At 39.1% G+C, this 19,748-nt stretch overlaps 1 pseudogene; it reads right to left on the reverse strand.

The window, feature by feature from the left end:
• Window positions 1-19,016: 19,016 nt before the first annotated feature.
• Window positions 19,017-19,117, reverse strand: LOC120362175 (U6 spliceosomal RNA; annotated as a pseudogene).
• Between the last annotated feature and the right edge of the window lie 631 nt (window positions 19,118-19,748).

Raw genomic sequence — 19,748 nt, forward strand, 5'->3', positions numbered from 1 at the left:
CTGAGAAAAGAAGTGTAGCTATTGGCTGGAAGTCATAGCCAGATGCTCCGCGCTCTCTGGGCTAAGTGCTTAGGGGCCGAGTTTTAGAAAAGCCGAAGTGGCTGCCAACTGTGTCTCACGCCTGTAATACTGCACTTTGGAAGGCTGAGGCCGGCAGATCAACTGAGGTCAGGAGGTCGAGACCAACCTGGCCAACATGGTGAAACCTCGTCTCTACTAAAAATACAAAAATTCTCCTGGCGTGGTGGTGGGTGCCTGTAATCTCAGCTATTCCGGAAGCTGAGGCGGGAGAATCGCGTGAGCCGGTGAGGCGTGAGCCGAGATTGCGCCACTGCACTGCAGCCTGTGAGACTGCTTCTTAAAAAAAAGAAAAGAAAAGAAAAAAAGGAAAAAAAAAAGGCTCAGTGAGGATGCGAGGTGACCGGGTCACCAACTGACAGGGCTTCAGCGGCTACAGTTCATCATTTTATCCCCAGCCCCTCACTCCCGGCCATTTTCAGACCGATTGGCCCAGAAGCGTTTGTAATTAAAGGGTTGTCTGAAAATACAAAGCCGAGCTCTGTGAGACTCGCCAAATGTCTTACAGTCAGTTTGCATCTGGATCTCCAGCGGGTCTTTAACCTCTTACGCTTGGATAAAGGTAACTAGAATTAGGAGGTTTTCAAGGACAAGATCAAAGTTAATACACATTTAAATAAATATCTTGGTAACCAAATCTTGTGCCGAATGACTCCAACTCAGCTTTTGGGTTGAAGTTCATAGTGGAATGGGGTCTTCAATGGTCATTGTCAAGGTGTTTGGGGTCCCAAAATATCTTCAGACAACCTTATACATATATTTACATAAATGGGATCATTATATGTACAGTTATGAAATCTTTTTCACTTATATCTTTATCTTTTAAAAATGTAAATTTGTGCTTTGTTTACAATTGCATAGTATTTCATAAAGCACCCTTTAGTCTTTTTATTTCGTGAATGTGCACACAGTATCTTACCTGAATACATGAAGATGATCATTATATGCAATTTTTTTTTTTTTTTTTTTAAGTGGAGTCTCATTCTGTTGCCCAGGCTGGAGTGCAGTGGTATGACCTTAACCTCCTGGGTTCAGGTGATTCTCCCGCCTCAACCTCCCGAGTAGCCGGAATTACAACCTCATGCCACCACACCCGCCTAATTTTTGTACTTTTAGTAGAGACGAGATTTTGCCATGTTGGCCAGGGTGGTCTCAAACTCCTGACCTCAGGTGATCCGCCCGCCTCGGCTTCCCAAAGTGCTGGGATTACAGGTGTGAGGCACCGCGCCAGGACATGAGCAGTTTTCTTTCTTTTCCCTCCTCCATACTGTGGATTTGCCATTTTTTGCTTCTACAAACTGCTGTTATAAAAGTTGCAGCCTAAGAACTGTTGGTTTTATTTACTATTCCAAGAGATAGATTCCAGCAGAAATGCTAAATGAAGGAATATATTGATTAATATATTCTTTGGTTAATTTGACCAAACCCCAATTGCTACATTAAATTACTTCAATTTTTTAAACCCATAAACAGTTTTGTAGTGAAAATTCTTACACATATGTTTTTGAACCCTAGTCTCGTTATTTCCCTTGAACAAATTCTCAAGGGAAAATTATAGAACTAATTATTTTAAACTTTTTAAAAATATAATCTTTGCCAATCTACTAGGTTAAAATGATAGACTCCTCCCCCTTTTTTTTTTCTTGAGACAGAGTCTTGCTCTGTCACCCAGGCTGGAGTGCAGTGGGGAGATCTCAGTTCACTGCAACCTCCCACTGCCTGGTTCAAGCAACTCTCCTGTCTCAGCCTCTTGAGGAGCTGGGATTGCAAGCACCCGCCACCATCCCTGGCTAAATTTCATAGTTTTAGTACAGACAGGGTTTCATCATGTTGATCAGGCTAGGCTGGTCTTGAACTTCTGACCTCAAGTGAGCCACTCACCTCAGCCTCCCAAAGCACTGGGATTACAGGCGTAAACCACCACGCCCAGCCTCAACTACACTAATTATTCAGCATTAGAGTCTTTATCTTCAGTCTCTTCCAAATCCTTCTCAATTCCATGGAAAGCAGATAATTATGATGCAGGAACTCTCCTTTCTTTTACTTTCTTAGCCTTGTTTCTAAATCTCTAAATCTAAATGAGTAATGTGGATTCCTTCAGGCCTGCAAATTCTCTCATGTATTTCAAAATATTTTATTATTTTATTTTTCTCCTTAAAACTTAAGGCATTCACTACTTGAGATTCTTATTAGCAGGATGCTTACTCAGGTTTGAGATACTGTATTCAATATGCATATCATAAAATAAACACAAACTCAGTAGAACAGTGTGCCCGATGTTAGGGCAATAAATGTGGATGGACTGGGGCAAGAGTAGGAAGGTGGCATGGGTATGTGTTTCACCATAGGTCACTTCATTCAGTCAGCAGTGTTTACAGTGTTTCATAGTAATGCAAAGCACAGTCATCTCTTGGAAAAATCACAATTTATTTTGCCAATTTTATTACTCTTTTTACCTAACACATATGAACACATTTTCATTTTAAAGATACATATAACAGGCTGGGTGTGGTGGTTCATGCCTGTAATCCCAGCACTTTGGGAGGTCGAGGTGAATGGATCACTTGAGGTCAGGAGTTTGAGACCAGCCTGGCCAACATGGCAAAACCCTATCTTTCGGGAGGCTGACGCGAGAGAATCACTTGAACCCTTGAGACAAAGACTGCAGTGAGCCAAGATTACACCACTGTACTCCAGCCTGGGCAACATAGTGAGACCCCATCTCAAAAAAAAAAAAATACGTGTAACAAAACTAAAATAGAGGCACACACATAAATAAACATATATATATATATGATATATATAAACATATATATGATATATATATAAACATATATATATATATATGTTAGATATATATATACAGTTTACTACACACATACACAGAGCACTTTTACCATAGGGTTGATATGAGATTTAGTTAGAGAAACACACACACACACACACACACACACATGTTTTTTGTTTTTTGTTTTTATAGAGATGGAGTCTCGCTCTGTCACCCAGGCTGGAGTGCAATGGTGCAATTTTGGCTCACTGCAACCTCCACCTCCGGGGTTCAAGCGATTCTACCTCAGCCTACCAAGTGACTGAGACTTACAGGTGCATGCTGCCATGCCCAGCTAATTTTTTGTATTTTAATAGAGATAGGGGTTTCATCATGTTGCCCAGGCTGGTCTCAAACTCCTGAGCTCAGGCAATCCACCAGCCTTGGCCTCCCAAAGTGCTAGGATTACAGGCGTGAGCCGCCACGCCCGACCAAGAAGACATATTGAAAGTACTTGGGATTATGCTAGGTACTTAGTAAATGCTTAATACATATTAGATATTGTTATTATGTGTAGTTTAGGTGTCTGTTTGCTTAACAATTTGCAGCATGGATGTAAAGAACTATTCCTTTTATTTTGCCTCTTCTTTCAATGACAAATCATTTGTGTTTTTTGCTGCAGCCCTAAGAAATCTCTTGCTTCTCCCCACGCCCTATTTTGATACTGTTTGCCCTACTCTCTCTCTCTCTCTCTCTATATATATATATATATATATATTTATATGTATAGTATATATTCTATATAAAGGAATATAAAATTCAAATCTTAACAACATGACTGCATTCCTCCAGGATTTTCAAGGACCAAGTGAATAACATTATTTACATTTATATAGTACTTTACAGTTTTCAAAGAGATTATATCTATTTGACTTACAGCAAACTTGTGAGCTAAATAAAGATGGTATTAAGATTTTCTCCATCTTCTATACGGTGTATTAGTTTGCTGTAACAAATTACCACAGAATGGGTGGCTTGAGCAAGAGACATTTATTTTCTCAAAGTTCTGAAGTCTAGACGTCTCTGATCAAGTTGCTGGCAGGGTTGGTTTCCTTTGCGGCTTCTCATCTTGGCTTGCAGACGGCTGTCTTCTCCCTGTGTCCATACTTGGTCTTACCCCTGTACACCCTGTGTTCTAATCTCCTTTTCTCATAAAGATATCAGTCATATTGGAATAAGGCCCCCTAATAACCTTATTTTAACTTAATTACCTCTTTAAAAACCGTATCTCCAAATATGATTGCATTCGATGCACTGTGGATTAGGACTTCAGCATATGAATTTGAGGGTAACACAAATTCCACACATAACAGTTGGTAGAACTGAGGCTGTGAGGTCAAGTATCTTCCCCAGGCTCAGAGCACAGTCTGGACCTGTTTTCTGTACTAGACACCTAAGCAACAAGGTAACTTCTAATTTTCACTTTCAAATATATCATGGAATTTTTTCCACATCAATGAAAACACTTCTACATAATATTTTTTAATATTACCTAGTTTTTGATTGTGTGAACATAATTTAAGCAATCCTGTATTGATCTAAGATGTTTCTTGCACTTAATAGAAAATATGCCTGGGCAACATAACGAGAAGACCCTACCTCTGTTAAAAAAAAAAAAAAAATTATCCAGGAGTGGTGGTGAGCACCTGTAGTCTCAGCTACTCAGGAGGCTGAAATGGGAAAATTGCTTAAACCCAGGAGGCTGCAGTGAGCTCTGATTACACCACTTTGCTCCAGCCTGGGCAACAGAGTAAGACCATTTCTTAAAATAGTAATAATAATAATAATAAATTCTACTATGAGCATCCTTGTAATTAAATATTTGCAGCTAGCCTTTATCATTTTGTGAAGATGAATCCCTTTTAGAATTGTTGAATCACACATTACACAGCTTTTTTTTTTTTTTTTTTTGAGATGGAATTTCAGTCTTGTTACCCAGGCTGGAGTGCAATGGCGCGATCTTGGCTCACTGCAACCTCCGCCTCCTGGGTTCAGGCAATTCTCCTGCTTCAGCCTCCTGAGTGGCTGGGATTACAGGCACGCACCACCATGCCCAGCTAATTTTTTGTATTTTTAGTAGAGACGGGGTTTCACCATGTTGACCAGGATGGTCTCGATCTCTTGACCTTGTGATCCACCCGCCTTGGCCTCCCAAAGTGCTGGGATTACAGGCGTGAGCTACCGCACCTGGCCAGCATGCAGCTTTTAAAGATACTCATACTTACATTTTTTTAAGAGTAAGTATTGCACATCCTACAATAATAGTGGTTAAATGTTAAGTAATTATCTTTTTTTATAGTAATGTTTTATATTCGTGAGTCTACACAGCCATACACATGCACAGATATATCTCAAATAGTCTGGAGATTGCAATGTTAATCAAGGGAGGACTAGAGAAATGACTGTGAATTCTGGAGAAGCCTGACTCATTAATTTCAGGAGTGGATCTCCAACTCCAACACAGTGTTTGGCACTGAGAAAACCTCATTGAATATTTGATGAATATCTGAATTATGATTAAGAATATAGTGCCTCACATTGGCCTACAAATAATCTATTTCTCTTTGCTGCCCCTGGGGGAGACAGTAAAGTTGTAACTATTGGCAAAGCAGGATTTCCTTTTGTTTTAACTCTAACAAAACATTCTTACATTCTAGATCAGATGGCTTAAAGTTACTATTAGCAATAGGCTTAAAAATACCCACACAACAGTAGGGTTATTTTCAAAAACAATTGATAGAGTATATAGAACATCACTAATGAATTCAGCTTTCAAGAGTAGGGGGGAAAGGTCACTGCTTTAATCCTGTTAATTGCCTTTATTCTGGCTATAGAAATTTTAGAAGTCCTAAATTATAGGTTCATTTCAAATATTCTTACTTGATTATTTGCCTCATATCATGACAGATGAATAGAGAAGGTTTCCATGGGTTGGCAAATAAACAATTATCTACCATATCTTCAAATTCTCCCAATGAATTGTTAGCTTTTTTATTGCATTTGCAAATGTAGTATCACAGAATTTCCATTGCTTTTTCAATTTATTTTGTTTTTGATTTCTCATGATCTATAAAATATTCAGCAGCTCAATTTAAAATAGAGAAATAACAAAAATACTTTAACCTTTCAAATTGTAGCTAAACAAATTAATTCGGTGTAAAATACTATAACCTAAAATCCTTTCTTTCGTTATTCATTGAGTGCATAATATACTTGAAGCCTTATGCCAAAAACATAGAACTATAGGTGTGGTACATTCTAAATTCCAATTGTGTGATAATTTGCTTTTTTAAAAAATCAGTATGGAATGTGGTTTTTTCATCTCTAAATGTTTTGTGGGTTATTCCTGCTTTTTGACTTCCCTTTCTTTATTCATTAAGGTTTTCACCACTATTTTATTATTTGACTTGTGTATATGTAAATAATCATTCTATCTGTTTTACTTTATTTTCTTCTTTTCTACCCTTTATTACTTATTGAGTTGACTCTTTCATATATCTTCCATTGTGTTTTCTCACCTATTTTCCTGATTTCTTTTCCTTTTAAATACTGTATTAGTGACTTTGGGAGGACAACTAACTTATGGAAAATGTTTATATCTACCTTAGTTCTAATTCTAGTTCTCTTGAAGGCAGCTTTGGCTTAGATTAATGTTTTCAGTAAAACAATAAAAAATACTTGAGCACTAGCCCTAATATATAAATATATATTTATTTACAAATAATATACAGGTACTATATACATTTATGAATATAATTATGTAATGTATGAGTTAAAAACAAAATTTGACAATGGAAATTAACAAAGGATGAGATTAAAAAATGCATGTTGATGTTCGAATATTTTTTCTCTGAGCATCAGTGGATCATATTGTGCACCTACTGTGGAGGTCACTAGCTTGGGCTTTATCCTTCTTAGTCAAGCAAAGAAGTCACTGAGTGTCCTATTTGCTCCAGTCTCTTTTAGAATATTCTGGGGAAAATGATGACAATAACTTCAAGATTCATATTTGGATCCCAGGACATTGAGCTGAATAGTAATATATGTGCATTGAAAAAAATCAAACATTACAGAACTACACAATGAAGAAAGCAAGAGCCTCCCATTTTTCCTACTATCTAAAGAAAACCATTGTAATTATGTGGTTATTGGCCTCTGGATTTTTTAAATGATCATTTAAACATGTATTATTGTCTTATTTAACCAAAATGTGACCATTCTCATTTATATGAGTTGTTTTCATTACTTAATTTTCCAAGTATATCTTTCTGTGTTGATAAAAAGAGATTGTTATTTTAAAAGGATGCATGGGCAGACACAGTGGCTCATGCCTGTAATCCCAACACTTTGGGAGGCCAAGGCAGGCAAATCTCTTGAGTCCAGGAATTCAAGACCAGCATGGCAACATGGTGAAACTGCCATATCTACAAAAAATACAATAATTTGCCTGGTGTGGTGGCTCCTGCTTGTAGTCCCAGCTACACGGGAGGCTAAGGTGGGAGGTTCGGTTGAGCCTGGAGGGTCAAGGCTACAATGAGCTGTGACTGCACCAGTACACTCCTGCCTGGGTGACAGAGTGAGACTCTGTCTCAAAAAACAAGCAAACAAATAACATGACACATGCATTCCATTATATGATGTAGCTTAACTTATTTAATAAGTACTTATTCATACTCATTCCCAATGTTTTGTTCTCATAAACAATACTACAATAAACATTCATGTACATATGTTTTTGCATTCTTCCCTGAGTGGTTTCATAAAAGAAAAATGGAATTCTGGGTGTAAGGATATGAAACATTTTTGAAACAATAAAATTTTCCATTGGTATTACTTAATTGCCCTACCAAAGATAGCACTAGTACCCTCACCAAAGATTGTTTGCTTATTTTCCCACATCCTCGTTAGTGCTAGAAGCTATTAGTGTTTCAATGCTCTTTTTGGTCTGGAATGTAAAAAAAAAAAAAATGTACTTGTTTCAACTTGCCTTTGTTTAATTGTTAATGTGACTCAGGATTCTTTTATATGTTGGCCACTTACATTCTTCGGAGCAATAATTTTTTGTTGTTTCTATTTTTAACTTTTGATTATGGAAATTTGCAAACATACACAAAAGAAACATCATGCTTTAAAAATTGTCGACATTTTTGCCAGACCAAGACATCATATTCTTTATATAAGAAGTAAGATTGGAAAATGTCATTTAATGCCCCTTTGACCCAGGCACCCTAATTCCTTGGCTTTCCATAACAGGTTGTGAACTATCTTGCAGCAGTGAAAACGTAGTTGCTGACTTAAGTCACCAGAGGGCAGACTACGGGGTAAAAAGAGGAAAAAGGAGAAGAAATCAACGTCTACAGACGTCCTGCTTCAGCGTGAGTCAGAGGTCTTAGGGAGCTTGCTTTGCCATTAGTATTGGAGAGGAGGGGAGATTAATTGGAGCATTGTTTTAAACCATAGTAAGGGACTTAACTATCTGATAGTAATATATTTAATTATCTGAGAGTAATGTATTTTATTATCAGATAAAAAAATCTGTTTTCTCATGAATTTCTAATCATTCTTCTATGGCCTTCAAAAATAATGTTTTAAATAGAATTGCATCAAGTCTATATGATGGTTTAGAAAAAAGTAAAGATCCGTATAATATTTGTTTTTCCTGTTGAATTTGGTGTTTTTCTCATTCATTTAAGTCTTCGTTTGTATCTCTCAATCAGCATTGTAGTTTTCCTTATAAAGATAATGCATATCTTTCATTTTGCTTGGGAATGAGTTTATTTTACATATATTCTAATTGGATATTGATAATTTTACAGAAATGTGTTGATTTTGACAGCATTAACATTTAATATCTGTGTTCTTTTATTAGTTATAGTAGTTACGAGTTTATTCTTTTTAATTTGCTTACTATGCAATCATATATTCTAAAAAATATAATTTTTGTTTTTTCCCTTCCACTGTTTATTTCTTTTTTGTTTTATATTTCATTATATTCACTAAAGATGATAAACAATGTGAAATGTTTAATAATGATAATAAAGAATGAATCTTTAGGCCAAGTGCAGTGGCTCACACCCTATAATCCCAGCACTTCGGGAGGCCAATGTGAGAGGATTGCTTCAGCCCAGGAGTTTCAGGCCAGCCTGGGCAACATTTTGAGATCCTGTTCCTACAGAACGTACAAATAAAATTAGCCATGCGTGGCATGGTGTGCGTCTGTGGTCCCAGTTACTGGTGAGGCCGAGGTAGGTGGATCCCTTGAGCCCAGGAGGTAGAAGCTGCAGTGAACTGTGATCTCACCACTGCACTCCAGCCTGGGTAACAAAGGGAGACTCTGTCTTAAAAAAAAAAAAAAAAAGGACAAAAGACAAAAGAATACATCTTTATTAGGCATACTTGACTTTTTAAAATTTGTAAGAAAGGCCAGGCATGGTGGCATACACCTGTCATCCTGACACTTTGGGAGGCTGAGGTGGGTGGATCACCCAGGGGGTCAGGAGTTCAAGACAAGCCAAGCCAACATGGTGAAACCCCGTCTCTACTGAAAATACAAAAATTAGATGTATGTGGTGGCACATGCCTATAATCCCAGCTACTCAGGAGGCTGAGGCAGGAGGATCTCTTCAACTTGGATGGCAAATGTTGCAGTGAGCCAAGATCATGTCACTGCATTCCAGCCTGGGTGACAAGAGTGAAACTGCATATCAAAGAAACAAAAAATGGTAAGAAATACTCTTCATTTTGCTTATTTTAATTATTATTCTTCTTCTTTTTCAAGGCGGGGTCTTGCTCTGTTGCCCAGGCTGGAGTGCAGTGGTGAGATCTTGGCTCACTGCAACCTCTGCCTCCTTGGTTCAAGCAATCCTCCTGCCTCAGCCCCTCTCATAGCTTGGATTACAGGTATGCACGACCATGCCCAGGTAATTTTTGTATTTTTAGTAGAGGCAGTGTTTTGCCATTTGGCCAGGCTGGTCTCAAACTCCTGACCTCAGGTGATCCACCCACCTTGGCCTCACAGAGTGCTGGATTACAGGCATGAGCTGGGATTATAGCCCACCTGGCCACTTATTTTAGTTTTATATAGTAATATGTTTCCATTAAGAATATAAATGGATCTTGAGTTTCATTGGGTGGCTTTTCAGCATTTAGAGGATCATATAATTTTTCTTAATTGGTGTGGTTATTTTCAAAATACATTTCCTTATATTATCAGTTTTCCATCCTAAATTCTTAAACTCAATGGGTTAAAGTTTGTTTGTTTTCTTTTAAATTTCTTAAAAGTTTTTGGACCAAGCACAGTGCCTCACACCTGTAATCCCAGCACTTTGGGAGGCTGAGGCAGGTGGATCACCTGAGGTCAGGAGTTCGAGACCAGCGTGGCCAATCTGGTGAAACCCAGACTCTACTAAAAATGCAAAACTCAGCTGGGCGTGGTGGTGGGCGCCTGTAATCCCAGCTACTTGGGAAGCTGAGGCGGGAGAATCACTTGAACCCAGGAGGTGGAGGTTGCAGTGAGCCAAGATGGTCCCATTGCACTCCAGCCTGATCAACTCAGGGAGAATCTGTCTCAAAAAAAAAGAAAAGAAAAAGAAGAAGAAGGAAAAAAAAGTTTTTGTAGAGATGGGGGTCTCGCTGTGTTACCCAGGATGGTCTTGAAGTCTTGTGCTCAAGCAGTTCTCCCACTTTGGCCTCCCAAAGTGCTGGGTTTACAGGCATGAGCCAGCTTGCCTAGCCCAGGTTAAAGTTTTAGTGTATTTTTGAACTGTTTGCTCCCATTTAAATTATTTTGTATCTAATATTTATAGTAAGATTTGTCTTACTAAAATTTTTTGGTGTATCATATCTTTATTGAATTATTGTGTCAGAGCTATATTTAGTTCATATAAGAGATAGATAATATATAATTATTTTATCTTATGTTCCAGAATAAATATATAATGATTTTTAGCCATGTCCATATTATTTATGTATTCCTAAGACATTTCTGGAAAGAATGCTATTTTTAAAATTTAAAAGTAGAAAATAAGTAAATGCTTATATCACAGTAGAGATGTTTTATACCTTTAACTGTTAATAGAGGTTTTTTTTCCCTACCCCAGCATGTTAAAGAAGTGCCTGCCAAACCCATTATAAAAGATTATTTCTGTCTGGGTGTGCTATGGCTTATACTATTACATAAAGCAGACAAAATCCTTTATTTTCCTCAGCTGTTCTGCTCAATCATGGAAAGAATAAAATGATACATAGTGATTCAGCATCTGAAATGTTATACCCAGTCAAAAGTTGCTGCATATTTACTTTTCACAATAAGCTACTGCATTTCTTAGGTGCTGGTAGATAATAGCCACAATAAGTCACTACATTTCTTACTAGCTTATAGAGAATAAAATTCCAAGGAAGTCTTCCTTGGAAGAAGAAAGGCAGAAAAGAGTTTGATCCTTGTTTTATCTAGTTGTATATCTTGCCTCTAGAAGTAACTCTTTAAGCCAGCAATGGTGTGTTAATAAAGAATACGAAAAGAAAAAATAGAAGTAACTCATGGCATGGACAATTAAAAAGTGGTTGTGATAAACTTCCCAGTAAATAATATCAGTAAAGCTTAATCTTGACCCTTTCACTCACAACCAGTCATACTCCACAACAGCATCAACAGAACTTTCTTCCACGATGAAAATGTTCTATTTCTGCATGTCCAATATGTCTTTGTGTCCAGTGTGGTTGCTGAGAGTTTGAAGCTGGGCTCGTACAACTGAGAAACTGAATTTTCTTTTAATTTAATTTAATTTAACTTAATTAATTTATTTATTTTGAGACAAAGTCTTGCTCTGTCGCCCAGGCTAGCGTGCAATGGTATGATCTCAGCTCACTGCAACCTCTGCCTTCTGGGTTCAAGTGATTCTTCTGCCTCAACTTTCAGAGTATGTGGGATTACAGGCATGCACCACCACAACCCAGCTAATTTTTGTATTTTTAGTAGAGATGGGGTTTCACCATGTTGGCCAGGCTGGTCTCAAACTCCTGACCTCGTGATCCACCCACCTTGACCTCCAAAAGTGCTAGGATTACAGGTGTGAGGCACCTGTAGGTGCCCAGCCTATTTAATTTCAAGTAATTTAAATATAAGTAGTCATATGTGGCTGGTAGCTACCATATTGGGCAGTGCAGCTTCAAAGTATGAAATTTAATCAGTATGAGTACATTAAAAACCCAGAATGTTTCACCACTAAACATGTCCTTACTATGCATAAATAATTTTCATCTCCAGTATTTTGACAATTGAGAATCAGTATCTGTCTGCTCATGTCTCCAAAATTATTTATACTGACATTTAAAATTTTTAGTTTGACACTTACTTCCTATCTGAGCCTCCTTATTTTGCCATTCTGAGAAGGATCTGTTTTTCCTACTTTTGGCATTTTGTTGCTGCTGTTTCCCTTCATTTACATGCTTTTAGCTCTGTCTGTACTTTTGCATCTAACTCGACTGAATTTTTACTATTTTTTTAAAATAGATGATTTGGTTTAAATTCTGGACATGAACATTTTGCCATGTATAAACTATGGATAATTATATTAAGAAATTATCATGGATAAAAAATTAGTAAGAAGAGTTCACTGAGTCAGGCATTCCAACACCTCATTCTTATGACTAGTTATCTCCTCCACTCTGGAATCTAAGAAATGGTTTTACAACTATTTATGGGTTCTTGTGTCTAATCTTTAAATTGTATTCTTATTTTGTTGAGCATCCAGGGACGTATTAGTTAATTATTTAGTCCTGGCTGTCTTGTGATTTAAAAAAAAAAAAACTGCCTCTGGAAGTCGGGTACAGTGGATCAAGCCTGTGATCCCAGCACTGTGGGAAGCTGAGGTAGGCAGGTCACTTGAGCCCAAGAATTTGAGACCCCCCTGGGTAACACAGGGAAACCCTGCCTCTGCAAAAAAATGTAAAAATTAGCTGAGTGTGGTGGCTCCCAGCTACTTGGGAGGCTGAGTTAGGAAAATCACTTGAACCTGGGTGGTGGAGGGTGTAGTGACCCAAGATTGCAACACTGCACTCCGGCCTGGGCGATAGAGCAAGACCCTGTCTCAAAAAAAAAAAAAAAGGGGGGGGGTGTTCACACACAAAAAAAAATCTTAATGAGAACTCTAAGAATAGAATCAACACTTTAGTGCTGAAATTTCAGCCACATCATCGAACTACTTTTCAAATATGAATCCATCATACTAATCCATTACCGTAATTATACTTTTTCTAAAACTATGCACTTCAGCAAACACCAGTTTTACATGTAGTCTCCACATCTACATCCAATATTAGTGAAACCTTAAGATTTGGTGTTTATACTATTGTAATAATCCTGCATATGTTGCTTCTTGTATTGCTGTAAGCATATACAAGTATATTTAAAACACATTCTGGTACCTCGTTAGCTCACAAGTAGGGAAAAATACAAAATTTAAAAAGCCTTACCAGCCAGGGATGGTGGCTCATGCATGCAATCCCAACACTTTGCAAGGCTGAGGCTAGAGGGAAGGAGGATGGCTTGAGGCCAGGAGTTTGAGACCAGCCTGGGTAACATATCAAGTTAGCCCTCCATCGGCCCCCACCACCACCCATCTCTACAAAAAAAATATTTAAAAATTTGCTTGGAGTGGTGGCATACATCTATAGTCCCAGCTACATGGGAGGCTGAGGAGGAAAAAGGCCTGACTTCAGAAGTTCAAGGCTGCAGTAAGTGCAGTGAGCCATGATGGCACCACTGCTTTCTACCCTGGGCAACAGATCGAGAGCCTGTCTCAAAAAAAAAAAAAAAAAAGGATTTCAAATGACCTAATAGAATCAAGGAATTATTTCAATGAATTATCTTTTTATTAACAGATCTCAAAGTACTATTTTTAGAGAGGTTGGCTAGAGGTTGGACCAACCATTCATTTGATGTTGAAACATCATCATTTAATAAATGAATTAATCATTTAAGTCATAATCTTTAGTAGTTAGGAATAATGGTGGCTGCCTAAATATAAAAATCCAAAAGCTAAGCTAATTTTAAATAAAAGTGTATGTGACTGCAATCCAGCTATTGAAAACACTGAAATATTGGACTGACTGAATATGTAACAGTTTCAACTCAAGTTTTAAAGTATATATTTTTCCATCATGGAGAAAATTGCCTGTGAAGTTTTTTCTTTTTCTTTTTCTTTTCTTTTTTTGAGACAGAGTCTCCCTCTGTCACCCAGTCACCCAGGCTGGAGTGCAGTGGTGCCGTCTTGGCTCACTGCACCCTCTGCCTCCCAGGTGCTAAGCGATTCACCTTCTCCAGCCTCTGGAGTAGCTGGGATTACAGATACGCACTACCAGGCCCTGCTAATTTTGTATTTTTAGTAGAGATAGGGTTTCACCGTGTTGGCCAGGCCGGTCTCAAACTCCTGACCTCAGGTGATCCACCTGCCTTGGCCTCCCAAAGTGCTGGGATTACAGATATGAGCCACCATGCCCGGCTGCCTATGAAGATTTTAAGTCTGATGGTGAAGCCCATTCTAAGTGAGGTGAGAGAGGTGACTCACGAACTCCCCAAAGATGCAGACAAAAGACCTACCTCACTCATATCAGTAACAGGTCAGTTCAATTTTTTTTTTTTTTTTTTGAGACAGGCCCTCACTCTGTTGCCCAGCCTTGAGTGCAGTGGTGCAATCTTGGCCCACTGCAGCCTCCTCCGGGGTTCAGGCGATTCTCCTGCCTCAGACTCCTGAGTAGCTAAGATTACAGGTGTGTGCCACCACACCCAGCTAATTTTTTTGTATTTTTAGTAGAGACAAGGTTTTGCCATGTTGGCCAGACTGGTCTCTAACTCCTGACCTCAAATGAGGTTTGGAAGGAAAAATGATTTCCAGAAAAGCATTACACTATTTTGACTTAAAAACACCTTGGTTTCCCAAAGTCTTGGTAGTTTTTCTGAATACTTTGGTCTGTTATCAGCTAGTCATCCCAAGCACGAAAACAAGAAACACTGTACATAATTCAAACACAAAGGGATTTAATTCTGGGAAATAGTTGCAAAGGCATTGGAAGGGCTAAAGGAGAAAGGGGAAGAAAGAAAAGAACGCTGCCCAGAGATGAGAGAGCTGCTACCACTCTTAGGCTGGAGCCCCCTACCTCCATTTGCTGCTGGAGGTTATGGTGTGGCCAGTACCAATTCTCCACCTTCACAGAAGAGGCACTATGTGGCCAGTGCCGAACTGGCCACTGAGACACCTCCACCATTGATAACAGACCAGAATGGTCTCTTTCCTCCCATCAGTAACTCTATTGGCCAAATTTGACTGGAAGCCAGTTAGTAAAGGATTCTGGAAAATGGAGTATACAGGCTTTCAGGTCCAGCAGTTATAAAACAGAGTGCAGAAAGTGAATGTGACATTGGCCCAAGAAACATAACTGGCATGGTAATATCAATCAGGCTGGGCACAGTGGCTCACACCTGGAATCCCAGCAATTTAGGAGGCCAAGGTGGGCCAATCACTTAAGGCCAGGAGTTTGAGACCAGCCTGGCCAACAGGGCGAAACTCTACTAAAAGTACAAAAAGTAGCCGGGTGTGGTAGCACACACCTGTAATTCCAGCTACTAGGGAGACTGAGGCAGGAGAGTTGCTTGAACCCAGGAGGCAGAGGTTGCAATGAGCTGAGATCAGGCCACTTCACTCCAACAACAACTCTGGGCAACAGAGGAAGGCTCCTTCTCAAAAAAAAAAAAAAAAAAATCAAATGGATGTTAAAATAATTTTTTGGTCTTTTTTGAGACAGAGTTTCACTCTTGTTGCCCAGGCTGGAGTCCAGTGGCACTATCTCGGCTCACTGCAATCTCCACCTCCTGGGTTCAAGTGATTCCCCTGTCTCAGCCTCCTGAGTAGCTGGGATTACAGGCATCTGCCACCACGCCTGGCTAATTTTGTATTTTTTACTAGAGATGGAGTTTCTCCATGTTGCCAGACTGTGTGGTCTCAAACTCCCGACCTCAGATCATCCACCCACCTTGGCCTCCCAGAGTGCTGGGATTACAGGCATGAGCCATCTCGCCTGTAACTTTTTAATCAGTTACATTTGATAGGAAATTGGCCGGGCGCGGTGGCTCAAGCCTGTAATCCCAGCATTTTGGGAGGCCGAGGTGGGTGGATCACAAGGTCGAGAGATCGAGACTAACCTGGTCAACATGGTGAAACCCCCTCTCTACTAAAAATACAAAAAATTAGCTGGGCATGGTGGCACATGCCTATAATCCCAGCTACTCAGGAGGCTGAGGCAGGAGAATTGCCTGAACCCAGGAGGCGGAGGTTGCGGTGAGCCGAGATCACGCCATTGCACTCCAGCCTGGGTAACAGGAGCGAAACTCCATCTCAAAAAAAAAAAAAAAAAAAATTTGATAGGAAATTACTTCTGAATGATTGGACAAGTATAAAACATTAATCACTTTCCAATCATTTCTTGGGAAATCTTACTGTTGAGGTTTATTAGTAATAATACACCTACTATATGCCCATAAAAATTAAAAATTAAAAAAAAAAGAAAGGGTGGCAGTAGCACAAGACCTAGATAGGTAGTTAAGGATGGATGAGAAAAGGAAAAATGAAAAGTGCAGGACAGGTCCAGCAGTCACAGGCAATTAACTTGATGAAAGGCAGCATGGATTTTGAAAGACTCCATTTTTTCCAATAAGAAAGTATTTTGTCTTCAAAATGGAGGATGGGGTAGAAGAAGAACAATTGAAACCTTTCCTTTTGTCTGAGTGGTAAGAGCCAATGAGATTCATAAGAAAAAAAATCTAGCCTACTAATTATATGTAAAGTCTCCTTTATAATGGAAGTCACCAAAAATACAAAAGCTAGATTAAATTAGCATCCTTCAATGTCTTTAGACAATGGAGTAAAACAGCATAATAGAGTTATGTTCCAAAATTAACTTCCTTTTCATATACCACTCAGGCAGATCCACAAGCATTTGTAAAAAGCTCACATTACCATCATTTGATACCTGATGTGGAATTTTTTTTTAAGCTTCTTTCTATTTCCTCCACCCTCACTCTGATTCATAAAGTGCTTTGTTAGAATTCACTGAGGTTTTGTGGCTGGAATTAAATGATTAGAAAATGAGTTAATTCCTATTTTGTTAGTTGGCATAAAAAGCATTCAATGAGCTATGCTGAGGAGAATGATTGCTCTAATGGTAAACATGCATAGATCATTTCAAAGATTGTTTTGAAAATTCTACTGTATAGTAAAGCACATTGAAAAGATCTTATAAACTTAAAACATTAGTTTTTAAAATAAGCTTTTCTCCTTTCCAGTTCATATGTATATGTGCACAGATATCTTACATTTATGAGTATATTTTGTGAGATACTATTCTGAAATGCTGTTTTAGAGACTTTTTCCAGAATTATGAAACAGTTTAGAATTAGAAAAGTTGGGATGGCTTTCTGAAACCTTTTTATTTTTTAAAAGCTGTCACTTACTATCCTCACAAAATGCCTAATATTGCTGAAGTAAATTAATATTGATATAGGTATTAAAATAAGCTCATCTATACATTTACATTTCTCACTTGTGATTAAATGAAGAATATTTCTGTCATATACTTTTCTTAAGTTTGTGCACAATTCTCTGTTAGTTCTCCTGGGTCCAAGGCAGTCAACCCATTTCATAGTTAAACCTTCTAGGAAAATATCAGAGACATGAAAGTAATGGATTGAGTTACATTCGTTTGTGAAGCGTAATCTTTCCCCTCGATCCTCTTGGAAGTAATAGGGCAAACATGGAAGACACATTCATGGAATACTGCAATGGAGACTCCAAATGAGCCATTTCACAGGTGACTTGTCTTGAGTTCCGCTCGAGCAGAATACACAGGTGTGGCTGTGCTGGTTGTTCAGCTAATGAAACTTTTCCATACCCATTGTGATAGGCAGAATAATGGCCTCCAAAAATGCCCATTACCTAATCTTCTCGAATCTGTGAAAATGTTCCTTTACATGGCAAAAGGACTTTGTAAATGGTGTTAAGGTTAAGGACCTAGAAGTGGATAGAGTACGCTCGATTATCCAGGTGGGCCCAATCTGATTACATGGATCCTTCGAAGTGGAGGACCTTTCCCAGCTGCAGTCAGAGGGAGTGATGTGACTATGGGAGAAGGACCAGAGGTAGATGCAAAGTTGCTGGCTTTGAAGACAGAGGAAATGAGCCATGAGTCAAAGAAGTGGGTAACTTCTAGAAGCAGAACAAGGCAAGGAAGCCTATGCTACCTTAGCACCCGCAAAAAGTAATACAGCCATGTCAACACCTTCATTTTAGATCAATGAAACCTGTGCCTGACTTCTGACTTAAAAAACTGTATGATAATAAATTTATGCTTTTTTTTTTTTCAGTCAGAATCTTGCTCTGTTGCCAGGCACCAGGCTAGAATGCAGTGGCACAATCTCAGCTGACTGCAACCTCCGCCTCCTGGGTTCAAGCAATTCTCCTGCCTCAGCCTCCTGAGTAGTTGGGACTACAGGCATATGCCACCACATCTGACTAATTTTTTGTATTATAGTGGAGATGGGGTTTCACCACGTTGGCCAGGATGGTCTCGATTTGTTGACTTAGTGATCCGCCCGCCTTGGCCTCCCAAAGTGCTGGGATTACAGGCGTGAGCCACTGCGCGCAGCCAAATTTATGCTATTTTAAACAACTAAGTTTGTGGTTATTTGTTACTGCAGAAATAGAAAACAAATACGCACATAAAGTCACTGTCCCAACCACCCTAGTGACTCTGTCCCCTTCCCTTGGGACCCTCAGTCTAGCACAAAAGCAGTAACACCTGGCATAGCAGGATTCCAACATTGCAGCCAGCTTTAGTGTTCTGACTGGGCTATGACTGAGCATTACCAGTTTTAAGTATGTTGAGCATCACTTGATTACAGGGGCCAAAGTCAGCAACTTTCAAACTTTTTTTTTAGCCTAATCCACCTGCAGTACAATGTACATTTTAATCTCAACCTAGGACACACACATATTATAGAAATAAGACTAATATTTCATGAAACAGTACTTAACTACGTGCACGGCACAATGATATTTTCAAATTCTATTCTTTCCTATTTTTTTTTTTTTTTCTTACAGGAGCCATGCTAATCTTCTCTGTATCATTCCACTTTTAGTTATGTGCTGCCAAAGGGAACACCTTTTCTTTTCTTTCTTTTTTTGAGACCAAGTCTTGCCCTGTTGCCCAGGCTGGAGTACAGTGGCATGATCTCGGCTCACTGCAGACTGCCTCCCAGGTTCAAGCAATTCTCCTGTCTCAGCCTCCTGAGTAGCTGGGATTACAGGTGTGCACCACCACACCTGGCTAATTTTTGTATTTTTAGTAGAGATGGGGTTTCACCATGTGGTCAGACTGGTCTTAAACTCCTGACCTCGTGATCCACCCGCCTCGGCCTCCCAAAGTTCTGGGATTACAGGCATGGGCCACTGCACCTGGCCCTATTTTTTAACATAAATTATAACCCATTAAACTGATTTTATAATTTACCAGTAGATTTCCATCCTCAAGTGAAAAACACTGACCTACATCATGACAAGTCTATAGTCAAGATGTAGAGTATCTGATAAAAAATATTTTGTTTTGCGCCGGGCGCGGTGGCTCAAGCCTGTAATCCCAGCACTTTGGGAGGCCGAGGCGGGTGGATCACGAGGTCAAGAGATCGAGACCATCCTGGTCAACATGGTGAAACCCCGTCTCTACTGAAAACACAAAAAAGTAGCTGGGCATGGTGGCGCTTGTCTGTAATCCCAGCTAGTCAGGAGGCTGAGGC

Source organism: Saimiri boliviensis, chromosome 1 (genome assembly GCF_048565385.1).
Source record: "Saimiri boliviensis isolate mSaiBol1 chromosome 1, mSaiBol1.pri, whole genome shotgun sequence".
Taxonomy (NCBI): domain Eukaryota; kingdom Metazoa; phylum Chordata; class Mammalia; order Primates; family Cebidae; genus Saimiri; species Saimiri boliviensis.